At 41.8% G+C, this 13,248-nt stretch overlaps 1 protein-coding gene across 4 annotated transcripts in view; it reads right to left on the bottom strand.

Annotated features, from left to right (window-relative positions):
* Positions 1-10,446, bottom strand: part of DUSP16 (dual specificity phosphatase 16) — an 84,808-nt gene extending 74,362 nt beyond the window's left edge. For 2 of the 4 annotated variants that reach the window (XM_068559887.1, XM_068559888.1), the window contains exons 1-2: positions 10,018-10,446; positions 3,234-3,357 (exon numbers count right to left, since the gene is read on the bottom strand). The gene's annotated coding sequence lies outside the window, so the exon portion shown is untranslated. Of the gene's footprint in view, positions 1-3,233; positions 3,358-8,557; positions 8,692-8,955; positions 9,792-10,017 lie in introns of those variants that run through there. The other 2 variants (XM_068559890.1, XM_068559889.1) reach the window with 2 other exon arrangements.
* Positions 10,447-13,248: the final 2,802 nt, after the last annotated feature.

The raw sequence follows: 13,248 nt of genomic DNA on the forward strand, positions 1-13,248 counted from the left end.
ATGAGTACCACATAAGTAACAAACTGATGAATGATATCTATCTGAACTAAATTCTTCTGCCTCCTTTAATCATAATTGCCTGTTAGTAAAAAATTAAATATTAAAATTTCATTCTTGAATTTGCAGCCCCAACCTGGCCCAATCAATATTTTTACATACTGATGTCTGTAACCGAAGCTTAGAGACTTACCAGCACTACACCAAATTCATGGCATTGCTGTTTTCTCCTGCACAGGTTATAATAATAGAATTTGAATACTGGTAAGACATTCGAAGTCAGACTACCCACTACAGTTATTTCAATAGTTATTTCAACTGTATTTTGATGGAAATCTTTCAAATATACGTTCATCTCCATGACTCCGGTTGCACCCACCTCTGTATGCCCCTGGGCCCCGTTCTCCCTGTGTTCACCCCACAGTCTTCCTCTGCCCCCCATCACTCATCTCCATCTCTGCCCACAGCCCAGTTCTGCCTGCAGCACCTCCCGTGATCACTAATGTCTACTCCATTCACAGCCTCCCTGGTTGGAAGAAACGGACAACGGCCGTGAACACCTGTTCTCCTCTCAGGTGTGCCAGCATCTCTCCCCTGCTGTCACTCAAGGAAAAAATGGCTGAGTACCCTGATTTTGAGCATAGATACAAATGAGTATGAATATATATATGTAGATCCAGTGCTTTTTTCGCTTAAAAAAAAAAACACAGAGAGAACAAATGCTCATTTTTTGTTAAGTCGTAAAGCGCTTTTGCCAACTCCACCCTCTGTCTACCCTTTACCCACCACTCTCTGAGGTTACACCACCTCCACCACTATGATCTCCGGACCACACGGCTCCTCCCACACACTAACATATTTCCCTCTTCCTGACAAATTAATCAGCTAAGATGGAAACATTACTTTATTGATACAGATGTCTATGTTAGACTCCTCTAAAAATATGTTAGGACAGGGCACCAGTTTACATCAGCATTTTCAACGTGTGATCCAGAGATGCCCCTGTGTGAGGCCCCCGAGACCTTTTCAGGGGATCCACAATGTCAAAACTCTTTTTAGTAATACAAAGATGTTACCTGCCTTTTTCACAACAGTGAATCCAGAGAATACATAGTGTGTGATGATAATGTATCATTCTGACAGCTAAGGAAACATATGCTTGTATATTCTTGTGTTTAGAATGTTCTAAGGTAGCAAGTTTAAGGTATAAATATGCATGTTTTCGAAATTTTCAGTGTGTTCTCAGTACTTCTATGTTCCTAGCAAGAGCAATCTTTGGTTATATCGGCTATAATCTCCACTACCTCATTATCATCCAATGAATTCATTGAGGGTTTAAAGAAAAAGAAATGGAATGTCTTAAATTTTGACATGATGAGCTCTTCAGAAGCAAAAGATTGTTTTCAAATTAGAAATGAAAAAGCATCATAAAGGTAAGTTATCAGAATGCACGGGTTGGAGCGGTGCACAAGATAGCTGAGAAACTAAGAAAGCTTTGCACGGCTGACATTGCTGAATGTCTGCTGGATGAAGGTCCAGTAAAAGAAATCACAGCAGTGGCACTTCCAACGATGCAGTAGCTCATCAAATTAAATGTTAATATCTACAAGTTAATACCTCTCCTTAAGCACTGTACTCTTGCTTTATAAGCGGACAAATCTGCAGACATGGGTGGACTTACTGTTTTGTTTTTATTATTCCAGTATCCATGCCAACTAATCATCGAAGGGCTTCTTTTATGTGAATGCTTGGCAACAAATACAAGTGCTGCTGAATTACTCAAAGTATTAAATAACTTTTTGAATCTCATGATTTACCCTGAAACGACCATGTTGATATCTCCTCTGATGGTACAAAAGCAATGGAGGGCAAAACTGCTGGCACTTTAGCGTGAATCACGGCAAGGGTACAAAACTTTACTAGTAATAATTATATTCTTCACTAGCAATCATTTTTAAAAAGCCAGTTTCACATATGCCTTTGATAAAACAGTAAAAGTTATTAATTTTATTAAACCTCACTCTTGAGAACGTGGTCTTTTTAATAATCTGTGTGATGAAATGTGAGCATTTCATCATACCAAATATGTAGAAAAAGCATTTCTACATACCTAATACATAGGCTGTCTTGAGGAAAAGCATTTATGCAATTGAGTTGTGAGCTAAACTATACACTTTCTCCACAGAATACCATTTTTGCTATAAGAATGATTGGCAGACAACTTACTGTTATATATAATTATTTAGACTTAGATACCTGGTATTTTCTCTAAAGTAAATAAAGTGAGCCTGATGCTTCAAGGAAAAAAACTAACAATATCTGCTGCTGATGATAAAATTTGAGCTTTCAAGAAAAAATCAGAATTTTGGAAAACTTGAACTGCATATCAAAATCTTGACTGCTTCCCAATTCCTAAAGACTTTTTGGATGAGATTAATGGTCATATTAATGAATGTGATTTGCTAAATACTGTGTAATCAAATGTGTCAACGTTTGAAAGATCTGCAGAACTCAGTCAACTGTTATTTTTCAAATGACCAATGTATGATGTTATAAAATCACACACAGGTCAAAGATCCATCCAAAGTGCAAGGTGGACCAATAGATTTTTACATTACAGAGAACAAAAAATTCATTGATAAGGTTTCAGATTCAACACTGCAACTAACCCTTAAGAATCTACCACTTGCTGAGTTTTGATATATCAAAGAATGTTCACAATTATATGAAAAAGACACTAAAATACCCTACCCTTTTGCTACTCTGTATCTGTGTATAGCTGGGGGTTTCTTCATGTACTTCAAACAAAGCAACATGTCACAACAGACAATATAAAAGCAGCTATGAAAATCCAGCTACCTTCTACGTAGCAATGCATTAGAGAGAGTGGCAAAATGTAAAACCATCTCACGTCTCTCACTACATTTTTTGTTTTGGAATACCTTTTTCATTAAAATATGTTATTTATGTTAACCTTTAATGTGTTTGTTACTTTTAAGTGAATAAGTATTTTAAACATTTCTCAGTTTTCATTTCTAATATGCTAAATATTGACAGATATAGTCCACATAAACAAAAGATCTTTGGGGTTCCAGTAATTTTTAAGAATGCAAAAGTGAAAAAAAAAAAAAAAAAGAATGCAAAAGTGTCCTGACACTAAAATGTAAGAAAACCTCTGGTTTTTAACACCACAAAAAAGAGTGCTTTTAAGTATGTGTACATAAGAGAATGGGCACCTGAGAATGAGTCAGAAGGTCTTGGCTCCAGGTCCGCTGCCACTTCTTACTTGCTTTGGGATTTGGATAAATTAGTCTCTCTAAGGTCTTAGTCTCCTCATCTGTGAAACGGGTAATTCATGTCCTGTTCAGAGAATAAAAGACAAAATACGTGAAAACAACTTATAAATTACAGGTGTATTATTATTATAAGATCTCAGAGTTAAGAGTTTTAATCTTGTGACCATATTTCTACAAAATTATCCCTATTAAAAAATTTTTTTTTTACTAAATACAGAACTTACAGAAAATGCACAGGGGAGAGTTTTTGATTGGTCAATTAGCTCAAACGTCCATCCACATAATTTTACTGTATCAAATTTCACCCTCTACAGTTATGATTGGTAATGTGTGTATTTTAAATAACTTATTATGTATATTTCCAAATACACACAAAAGTACAGAAAATAGTAACAAACCCCAATGTACCCTCAACAATTATCAAAAATTTGTCAATATTGTTTCATTTCCCATTTGTGTGTGTTTGTGCCTATCCTGAAGTTTTTAAAAACAAATAATAGGCATCATTTCATTTTGCCTGGAAATACTTCCATATGTATCTTTAACAGATGAGAATTTTTTTTAACATAACCACAATACCATTAATATAGATAAAAACTTCATAGTTATAATTCTTAAGTATCATCTAATACACATTCCATGTTCTAACTTCCTGATTGTCTCCAAAAAAAAAAGAGTCTTTGTTAGTTTTTAGTTGTCTTGCAGCATCAAAATATCATTCTTACCAGTTAATTTACAAGTGAATACAAGACTATCAGCTAAAGCTGAGAAGGAAGAAGAAATAATACCATGCTTTATACACCATGTACAGTTTATAAAACAAAGTCAAGAACTATTTTTCCTGAGAAATGTGCTTCTCCTCCAAGAAAACAACAACAACAAAAAATAACAAGAGAAACCCACTACAAAATAGGCCAGACTGGGGACACTTGAGTATTCTGAGAAGTGACCAGAAGAGGACATAGCTCAGCTGCTGAGGAAGGGAAGAAATTGTAAGAAACCACCACCTGCCATTTCAGAAAAGATGAGGTCAGGTCAGCCCCAGGGTCAGGCAGGCTGGAGGTGAGGTCAGGGTCCAGGTTCCAGAGTGAGCATAAAGCTTAAACAAGCCGGGTGCCCAAGGCTGGAAGACAACCCCCTGCAGGCTTCAACTCCACGCTCAAAAATCAGTGCTCTAAGCTAGAGAGAGAATGCAACCACCATCAAAAGTAACTATTCGTGAGAATTCAATTTACTCAGCAAACATTTGTCAAAAGTGAACTCGACTTGGCACTATCCTAAGATATGAGTTATATTTTTTGGTCATTTATACACTTAAACAATAAGCAGCATATACGTCTCTACACGTGACTTTCCCTATTAATTTTAAGGGGAAGAATGGAGATATTTAATATTGATTACCTTGCCATACACCATTACAATTTATATTTATATTTTTCTGTAAACTGCAGTTTAGCCCACCCGTCACCCAGACATTAAAACAAATTTGATTTCTACTGTCCTTCCCACATATGTTTGAAGAGTACACGTCACATTAGCTTTGATCACACACATCACAGACCCCTAGCATTTATCACTACAACTAATTCTTTTCTAAATGGAGTTATCTAGTTTAGAAGGAACTCAAGGAAATGCTAAAGAATCTCCCACTTCCTGTGAAAATTGTTTTATTTTCCACAGGCTTATTCCAAGCGTGTCAGAATGTATTGTAGATGAAAACTGGTTAGGTGCATATAGAAAAATTTTCAAGATGTGGCTCTGTAGGCACATACACTTAATATAAATCCTTTTTGAAAATCCTTTACCTCAGTTCCACCTATAATTTTTGTTTCCAAGTTTAAAACTACAGACAGAATGGAGAATGAGAGAACACATTTCTTACAAAATGCTTGAGAAGTACTTCATAAATGTGTCCAAAAACATGAAAGAGTCACTAAGAAATGTTTAGCTGACACTACAAAGGACATCTTGTCAACAACAACAGTAAAACCTGGCAGTCAGACGGCTACAGAGTCCAGACTTCCCCATTTCAGAACTGACACTTTTGTATCAGGTCTACTACTTGTAGAAAAACAGTAAAAATCCCAAGTTTAAGCTAATATTTCCGGTGAGACCACTAACTCCCCTATCAATCTGTAAGGAGAATGATTAACCACACGGAGCGCAACACAGCCCAAATTTACCATCAGATTCCTGCACCATGTGGACGAGGCCTGGAGGGGGTGTCACCCTTGACCCCATTTTCTGGTAACTGAGCTGAAGAGCTTACTTGTAGTTTCTGTACATCTTTTGTTTTGTGCGCTCTCATACAAGGTACCATCAAAACAAACTGTCCTTGGAGTTTAGCTTCACTTTATAGCACTATTGTGATTATCGTTCTTAATGGAGACTCTTACCTAAGTATACAGCCCAACACATACAACTCTAAGTAAACTGTAAAGAATGACATCAACCTCACTGTAAAAACATGAGGTTCTTAGCAAATAACAGCAGAAGAATTGCACACAAATTGTTAACAAGGAGTTAAAAACTCAAAGCGTGCATGCTTCAATCTACAAAATATTACGTAGGTTTCTTTTTAAAAATTGGTTAAAGATGAAGTCAATTAATGTGTAGACGTCTATTCAAATTGGTTTGGACTGCAAATAAATAATAAAAAGTTAAATCATTAACATTATTCACCAGGATATCACAGGCAAAATAGGTTATTCACAGAATAAGTGGGGCTATAAAGAGCACTGTATAATTTCCTCTACTCTGTTCATTACTATCTTCACAAGACATCACTCTCTGACATCAGATTTTCCATGTAGTGTTTACTTGTTTACTGCCCTTCTGTCTTCTCCCACTAGAATGTAAATTCCATAAGGGCAGAAACCTCATCTTATTTTCCACTCTATTCCAGGTTCGGAGAACAGTGTCTAGCACACAGCAGAGGTTCCAAACAAATCTGAATGAATCTCCTGAATGAAGGGATGGATGGCTGAATGGCCTCTCCCTTTCACATCCCCTACTTCCTTTCCTCCAAACTCATGTTAACCATCCTTTGAGGCCAGGGTCAAACTCTACTATCCCTGTGAAGATTAGGTCCGCAATCCTCCAGTCTCCTTCTCCTTCATACCATGAATTTGGCACTTCCCAGCTGTCTGATAATTGTTTACCTTTGCATATGTATATAGCTCCTTTAAAATTCTCATAATCTTCATTCTGGGCAAGGACCCATGCCCCTAACTTTTGGTATCCATCTCAGGATGTGTAAAGAGTACACCACTAATAAATGCTCTGTTTGACTGATTCATATCTGTAGTCAATCCAGAAATCAATTCAGTTAAGAGTTTCAACTTTTTATAACCTAGCCCTCCCTTTCCAATAACTCAATTGAAATTTCAGAGGGTCCCCCTCTATTTTTTAAATTTATCTTTGGCAATTTCAAGCTTTACATTCTCATATACACAACTATAGCTGCTCAAAATGCACTTTATCCATCCCCCTCCCCCAAGATTAATTTTTGTATGTAATAAAAAAATCTTGTGACTTTTTGGTGATACCTACAATGAGGTATCTAACCCCAATCAAGACGGAGGTAAAGTTTCATCACTCTTCCTGTTGCTGAGGTATTGGAGGGTATTTTTTCTTTTTATGCCTTTTTCCTTTCATGTCAAGATGTATCCCATTTCCTTCTTCCCTGATCATAGCCCTGGCAAGCTTTTATTATTTCTTTGTACCTGTCCTTGGTAATCTGCCTCAGATACTCCTTTCTGAGCCACTCCTGTTTCCTTCAGTCATTTATTTGATTACATTTCCAACTTCTCAGTCAGTTTGTGTATGAGACTGGCATCTTCTTAAAGCCTGAGCCTGCTTCTTTAAATCTGGCCAAACTTTATGAACCCTATATCCCTTCACAAAGCCAACCAACCCTTGGTCAATCTGGGCTAAATGAAATGTACAAAAATATCAGATTATCCACAACACAAGATAATCAGAAAAAATTTGACATCTGGTTTTGGAATATATCATATGTGGCTTTGGGCAAGATTTACTTTCTTAATTATATTTTTGCTTAAGCCACCGTTAGAAACATTTTCTTTTATGATGGTGGATATCTGTCTTGGTTTTAAATTTTGATACAGTTAATTTTTTTAAAAAAGCCAATCAAACATCAACTGTGGTTTTTCCTATGAAGCCTTTTTAACTAGTTTTTTCAATCTGTTGAAAACTGTCATAAAATCTTGTTTCTGTTTCCCCTGATTTATTTCTTCCCTGTTTTGGGGCTTCTGATCCAAATCAGCTTACCCTATATTAATTTACTTCTTTAATTTAAAGTACCATTTGCTTGAGAATGCAAAGCATTATAAAAACATTACACGTCTAGTAAAATTTTCAGTCCAAATAACACTGGATAGAAAACTCCGTTTTGTTTTTTTTTTTTTTTTTTGATACTCCAGGAAAAGTTGGGTTTCTAAGATATATTACACTGGTAATGCTAGCAAATTATATTTAGTGGGCTATAACGATTGGCTGAAAAATAGAAAAACACTAATTTTGAACAGCTATGTAAGTCACCTTCAACGATATATAATCCCATAGGCCAAAAACTCTATAGAATTAAATTCCCAATACAGGCATTTATAGAAAAGAGCATCACAACAAACTCACACATCAACCCTGGCCCTTCTCCTGACCCCAGCCTAAACTGTGCACCAATCTCAGACTTGATCTCAGCCTCACTGCCACAAATGAGTTTCTAATGTTTAAGAAAAAGGAAAAGAACTAGGTTAACAGGATCTTCTCTTTTGCCCCCTTTTCAGCTACTGCCATTAAGCTTTTGGTCAAAGAGATCCTTAATCCTCAATTTTACATGACCGTTTTCACTTTACAGCTATTCAATTATTTTACATTCAAATGCGCATTTATAGCGCTTGAACCTATTTTTTTTTTCATGTTAGTCACCATATTACCAGCAGAATTAAGAATAAACTCATTTGTACTGTTTCCCCCCATGTAGAACTTTGATAAGTACAAATTATTTTACCTAAAAGCCAACTTTTGGGCTGGTGTCTTTTAGGCGAAGCTTTTACATAAGATGTTAAATGTTAACCTCCCCCGCAAAACCTTTTTAACAACAAGCTTTCACACAGTCATCAAACTCAGTTAAATTCCAGAACTTTACTTAAAAAACAAAAACAAAAAACTTTCACAGTGCCTAGTCACATTTTGACTAAAATCCCCATTCAAAGCCCCAAATTTTTAGTTTTTTAGTTTACCTTCTCCAGGCTGCTGCCTTCACCAAACACAGAATCCTACAAGTCTCAATTAACTACGGACTCCCCAGCTGTTTATCCAATACACATGATTCTCAAGGAAAGGTAAATAATTCACAAGTGACTAATTCAATTGGTAAGAATTCTTTTCTTCTTTTAAAAATTTACCTCGACTTCAAAAATCTCTTTTCAGAATAGTATAAATCCTTTGAGGAAACAGTTGTCACCTATGTGCACTCATAAGATGAGTGGCTTACAGAGGCATTTTTCTGACAGTCTAAGTTCCCCAAATACTAGTCATAAGGTCTTTCATGTATGGTAAATTTCACACACACACACACACACACACACACACACACACACACACACACACGCCCCGGAAAGAAAGGAAAGAAACATACCTGGTCATTTTCTAAACAGGTTTGATAGGTTTGGTTCCCTTGTAAGAGCAGAGTATTTACTTACAATCTTTTAAAGCAGAAGTGGCAGCCAGAGCACTGGGTAAATAAAAACTTCAGAGAGGTTTAAAAACCCTGCATCTTAACTCACTTCCCCCTGATTCAAGGGGACGGCACTGCAAACCCCAGGGCAAATGAGATTATGTAACAGGTTTTTCCTCTCCACTTTATTCATCACAGGCTGGTTGGAGGTGTGCTTTCTCCAAACGATTCGAGGCACCCAGGACTTGATTTAGGATCTCTGCAGCTGACGTTTGATACACTTCCTTAGGATTTTGCAGGATCCATTCATTTTAAGATCTACTTGTATTTTCTCGAGTTAATTACCGGGTTGCTGCTGTTGTCGTTTTAAGGAAATAAACCCAGCAGCACCTGAAAACTTCCGTTTTGCACCAATATCTTCCTCCCCTGTGTTTCATTCCGTGAAGCTACACATGATAACACAGACCTTCGGTCATCTCCCTGGGCTTTTTCCTTTCTCACGTTTTACGACTGGTGTAAATAAAGAAGTCACTGGCGCACCGGGCCGGGCCCCCAACACCGGGCCTCAGGGGTCTCAGGAGGAAAAGCGAATTGACTGAAGAAAGCAACCCCGTCACCACCCCGGTGGCCGCGCGGCTTACGCCAAAGGCGAGCTGGAGATAATGGGAACCGTCAGGCCGGGGCCCCACTTGGCAGGCGTGTTGTGTAACAGTCGCGCCTGGAAGTGAGCAGCTTCGCCCGCGAAGGGACCGCGTCGGCGGCGGCTCCTGGCGGCGGGACCCGGCCGCCCGGCCCGAGTCCCCCGCCCCCCGCGCCGGCCCCCCCGCCGGGCGCCACTCCCCGCCCCCGCTTCCCACGCGCGCGCCGCTCCGGCCCGCGGTCGCCCCCCACCCCGCCCTGGACCCCGGGCCCGGCCGCCGGGAGGGCAGCGCCGGCGGGGTGCGCGGACGAGCGTCCACGCTACCGGCGCGGCGGGAGCCCGGCCCCGCGCCCTCCCACCCCGCCGTCCGCGCGGCCACTTACTTTCGGGACCGCCGACCTCCCGGCTCCCTCGGGGCGGGGGAACGAAAGTCGTCACGGCGTCTCCCCGCGGGGCCCCCTCGCCTCCCGGACCCGCGAGGCGCCGCGACGGAGCCGGGAGGGCAGCTGCGCTCCCGCTCGCGTCCGTCCCGTCGCGCTCTCCTCCTCCTCTTCTTTTCGCTATATTATCTTCTCCTGCTCGGAGGGGCGGGGGGGGGGGGGCGGGAGGCTCGGGACGCGCGGAGCCGTTTGCAACTTTTCTTCGCTCTTTCTAACCCCCCACCCCCGATCAGCCTTGAAAAAACAGTCGAAAGAGGCGAGGAACCTGGGAGGTGGAAGTGGCGGCGGGGACGTGGAGGGGGTTGGGAGAGGTGATGGTGGTCGTTTGAAAACTGCTCAGAGCCCCCCAAACAGGGATACCCAGAAAGAGGGGGAAAGGCGGGGGGGTGGGGGGGTGGGGGGTTGGGGGGAAAGAGAAAGAGTCGCTGGTCAGGAAACTTCAAGCGCGGATGAGGTCATTGGTTTAAAAATAAAGAGATGGCGTCACTTGAAACCAATCCCAGTGAATGAACTCAGCGGAGCCCCGGGGAAAGGAGGAGACAGGCGAGGGCAGGGCGGTGGGCGCCGGGCGGGGCCGTGCGCCCGCCCGAGTCCGGAGCGCGGCTCGGCGCCTGGTCGCGGCCGCTCGGGGAGGGGTCGGGTCCCGTTCCGTTCCGGGGCCCGGCGGCTCCGGGACAGGTTCCGCGAGCGCCGTTGGGAGGAGCCGGGCGGCCCGGGGAGGCGGCCCCGCGGCCTCCTCCTTCTGCGCCCGCGCGCCCGCCGGCCGCCCCCCGGGGCCCCTGATCTCCCCGACCCCCGGCCCCCGGGGCCGGGGCTCGGCCGCGCGCCTTCAGCGCTGCGCCCCAACAGGTATTTCAGGGTGTCCCCCCCCCAGCCCCTCGCCGCCCCAGCGAGGCGCAGAGCCTTTTCCGCCTCCTTGGGCTGTTTCCAGCTGCCTCCCCAGCGTGAAGAAACGCCAACAATGATTTGAGAGCATTACAACCGCTCTTTAAAAAGTGACGAATCTAAAACGCAGGGCGCTGCCGTCTCTTAGGAAAGAGAAGCTACAGGTACTTTAAGAAAGAAATCACACTCAGGTGGTCAAGCGCTCAGCTCCCTCTGTGTGTTTGTCGTTGAAAGCCCTCACCTGAATGCTCCTAACATTCATTACTTCACTGTGCTTATATTTACTTATTATTTCTATTTACATTTGTAAATGTAACGAGCGCGAGCAGGCTAAAATGCCCTTCACAGGTATGTTCTGTATCGGGCAGCACAGACCAGAGGTTCACCGCCCCTTGCGAAGTGCAAGAGCAAGACCCCGTTGATTTAACTTAACACACTTCGTGCATTTTTTATTTGGATTAATTAAAATAGCTTTGTTTTGAAACTACATTACACACTTTGGGAAACTAGAGACCTGAGGTGGCGACAAACCGGGACTTGGAATCACTGAACAGGACAATCGGAGCTTTATTCTAGTGTGCTTTGAGCATTTGAGCATGAAGCGGCTTCTACTGAGAAGTACTCACGTGGATATCACATAACAAAGATGTGATTAATGACGGAAAAGCACACTGCGAGCGGACTGCCCCATGAGCCAGAATTTGTGTGTAGGAATAGTAGCTCCTAAAATATTCCATTTACAATGTACTGGATTTGGGACATTGGTCCCTAAAGGCCAATCTTTGTTGGGGAATGTCCGTTTGGACACTGCCTGGGGCTTTTTGTTGTTGTTCTGTTTTTGTTTTTGATTGGTAAAAGAACTGAGAAGCAGGTTTGGGGTTCATCTAACGAAAGATGAAACATCTCCATACTCCTTTTCTGCCTTTAAATCCTGCAGCTTAAGTGCATTCGTTCTTATAATCATTTAAGGTTAGTATTAGGGTAAGCCTCTAGGAACTTCCGGCCCATCTTTTACAGGAGGAAAAGGAGCCCATCTGGAGAGGGGGAGAGCGCTGAGCACTCGAGGCAGTAAAAGACGCCTGAAGGCCATGGATGCAGAGCCGACTTTCTGCCTCTGCCTTTGACCTCTTTAAGACTTCTGCAGAGGGGAAGCAATCTCTCCCGCGGCGCCCTGCCCTCTGGTGGCCGGGGGATGTTGCTGCGGCTCCAATGGGATTACTGCCTATGCTCTTAAAGAAAACCTCTAGAAATCGACTGCCCATATAGACCTGCTGTTTCTAGAACGGTTTCAAAGGGGTAGTTGGAAAGGATCTGCATCTCCAGTCTGACTAGCTGGAGGAGTTGGGATTTGGGGGAAGGAAGGAAAAGAGAGAGAATCCTTGTCCTGGAGGTGGAGAGCCTGGATCTTGAAGACTTCTTTAGATGCTGCAGCTCCAGGCGCCTTATTCTGACACGTCTTGAAACCTCTCTCGACTTTCTTCATTTATACAATTAAATTGGAGCGCCTTCCATGTATGTGGTGCTATGATAGCTATTATGGGAGTCTCCCAGTGCATATCATCTAACTAGGGAATGAGACATGCATGGATTAAAACTAATGAAAAACTAAATTAATGATTGAGTGGCATACGATATTGGTTAAAAGAGTCCAGCAGAGAAAAGGAGCGATGTCAGCTGGGGTTTGATAGTTAAGATCTAGTTTGGGGGAAGAGGGTTCAGCGGAGGGACGATTCTAGAGGGGAAATGGCAGGAGTGAAGACATGGACATGGAATGCATAAGGGGTATTCAGGTGAGGGATGAGTAGACCCTTCTAACAGTAGTAGAGATTGGGGTGAAGCAATCAAGAATTAGGCTGAATTTGAGATTTAGAGGCACACTGCAGAGGGACATGAATGGTAGGATACATAGCCTGTTAGTAGTCCAGCAAATAAATACTGAACAAGTTTATGTCACTAAAGAGTACATTCCTCCTTGTTCTACTAAAAGAGCTTCTGTATATGCCAACAACAAACAGGTAGGAACAAATGTAAAACAGTATCATTTCTTGATACAGTTGCTCCAAAGAATATGAAATATTTAGGTATAAATCTAACAAATCGTGTACAAGATCTGTATGCTGAAAATTATAAAATGCTGATTAAAAAAAAATTAAAGAAGACCTAAATAATTGGCTTGGAAGCCCCAATATAGTAAATACGTCAGTTCTTCCCAAATCGATTTATAGATTTAACACAATTCCTATCAGTAATCCCAGCAAGGTTTTTCTGGTAGGCATAGGCCAGCTTAAC

This window comes from Eschrichtius robustus, chromosome 13 (genome assembly GCF_028021215.1).
Source record: "Eschrichtius robustus isolate mEscRob2 chromosome 13, mEscRob2.pri, whole genome shotgun sequence".
Taxonomy (NCBI): Eukaryota; Metazoa; Chordata; class Mammalia; order Artiodactyla; family Eschrichtiidae; genus Eschrichtius; species Eschrichtius robustus.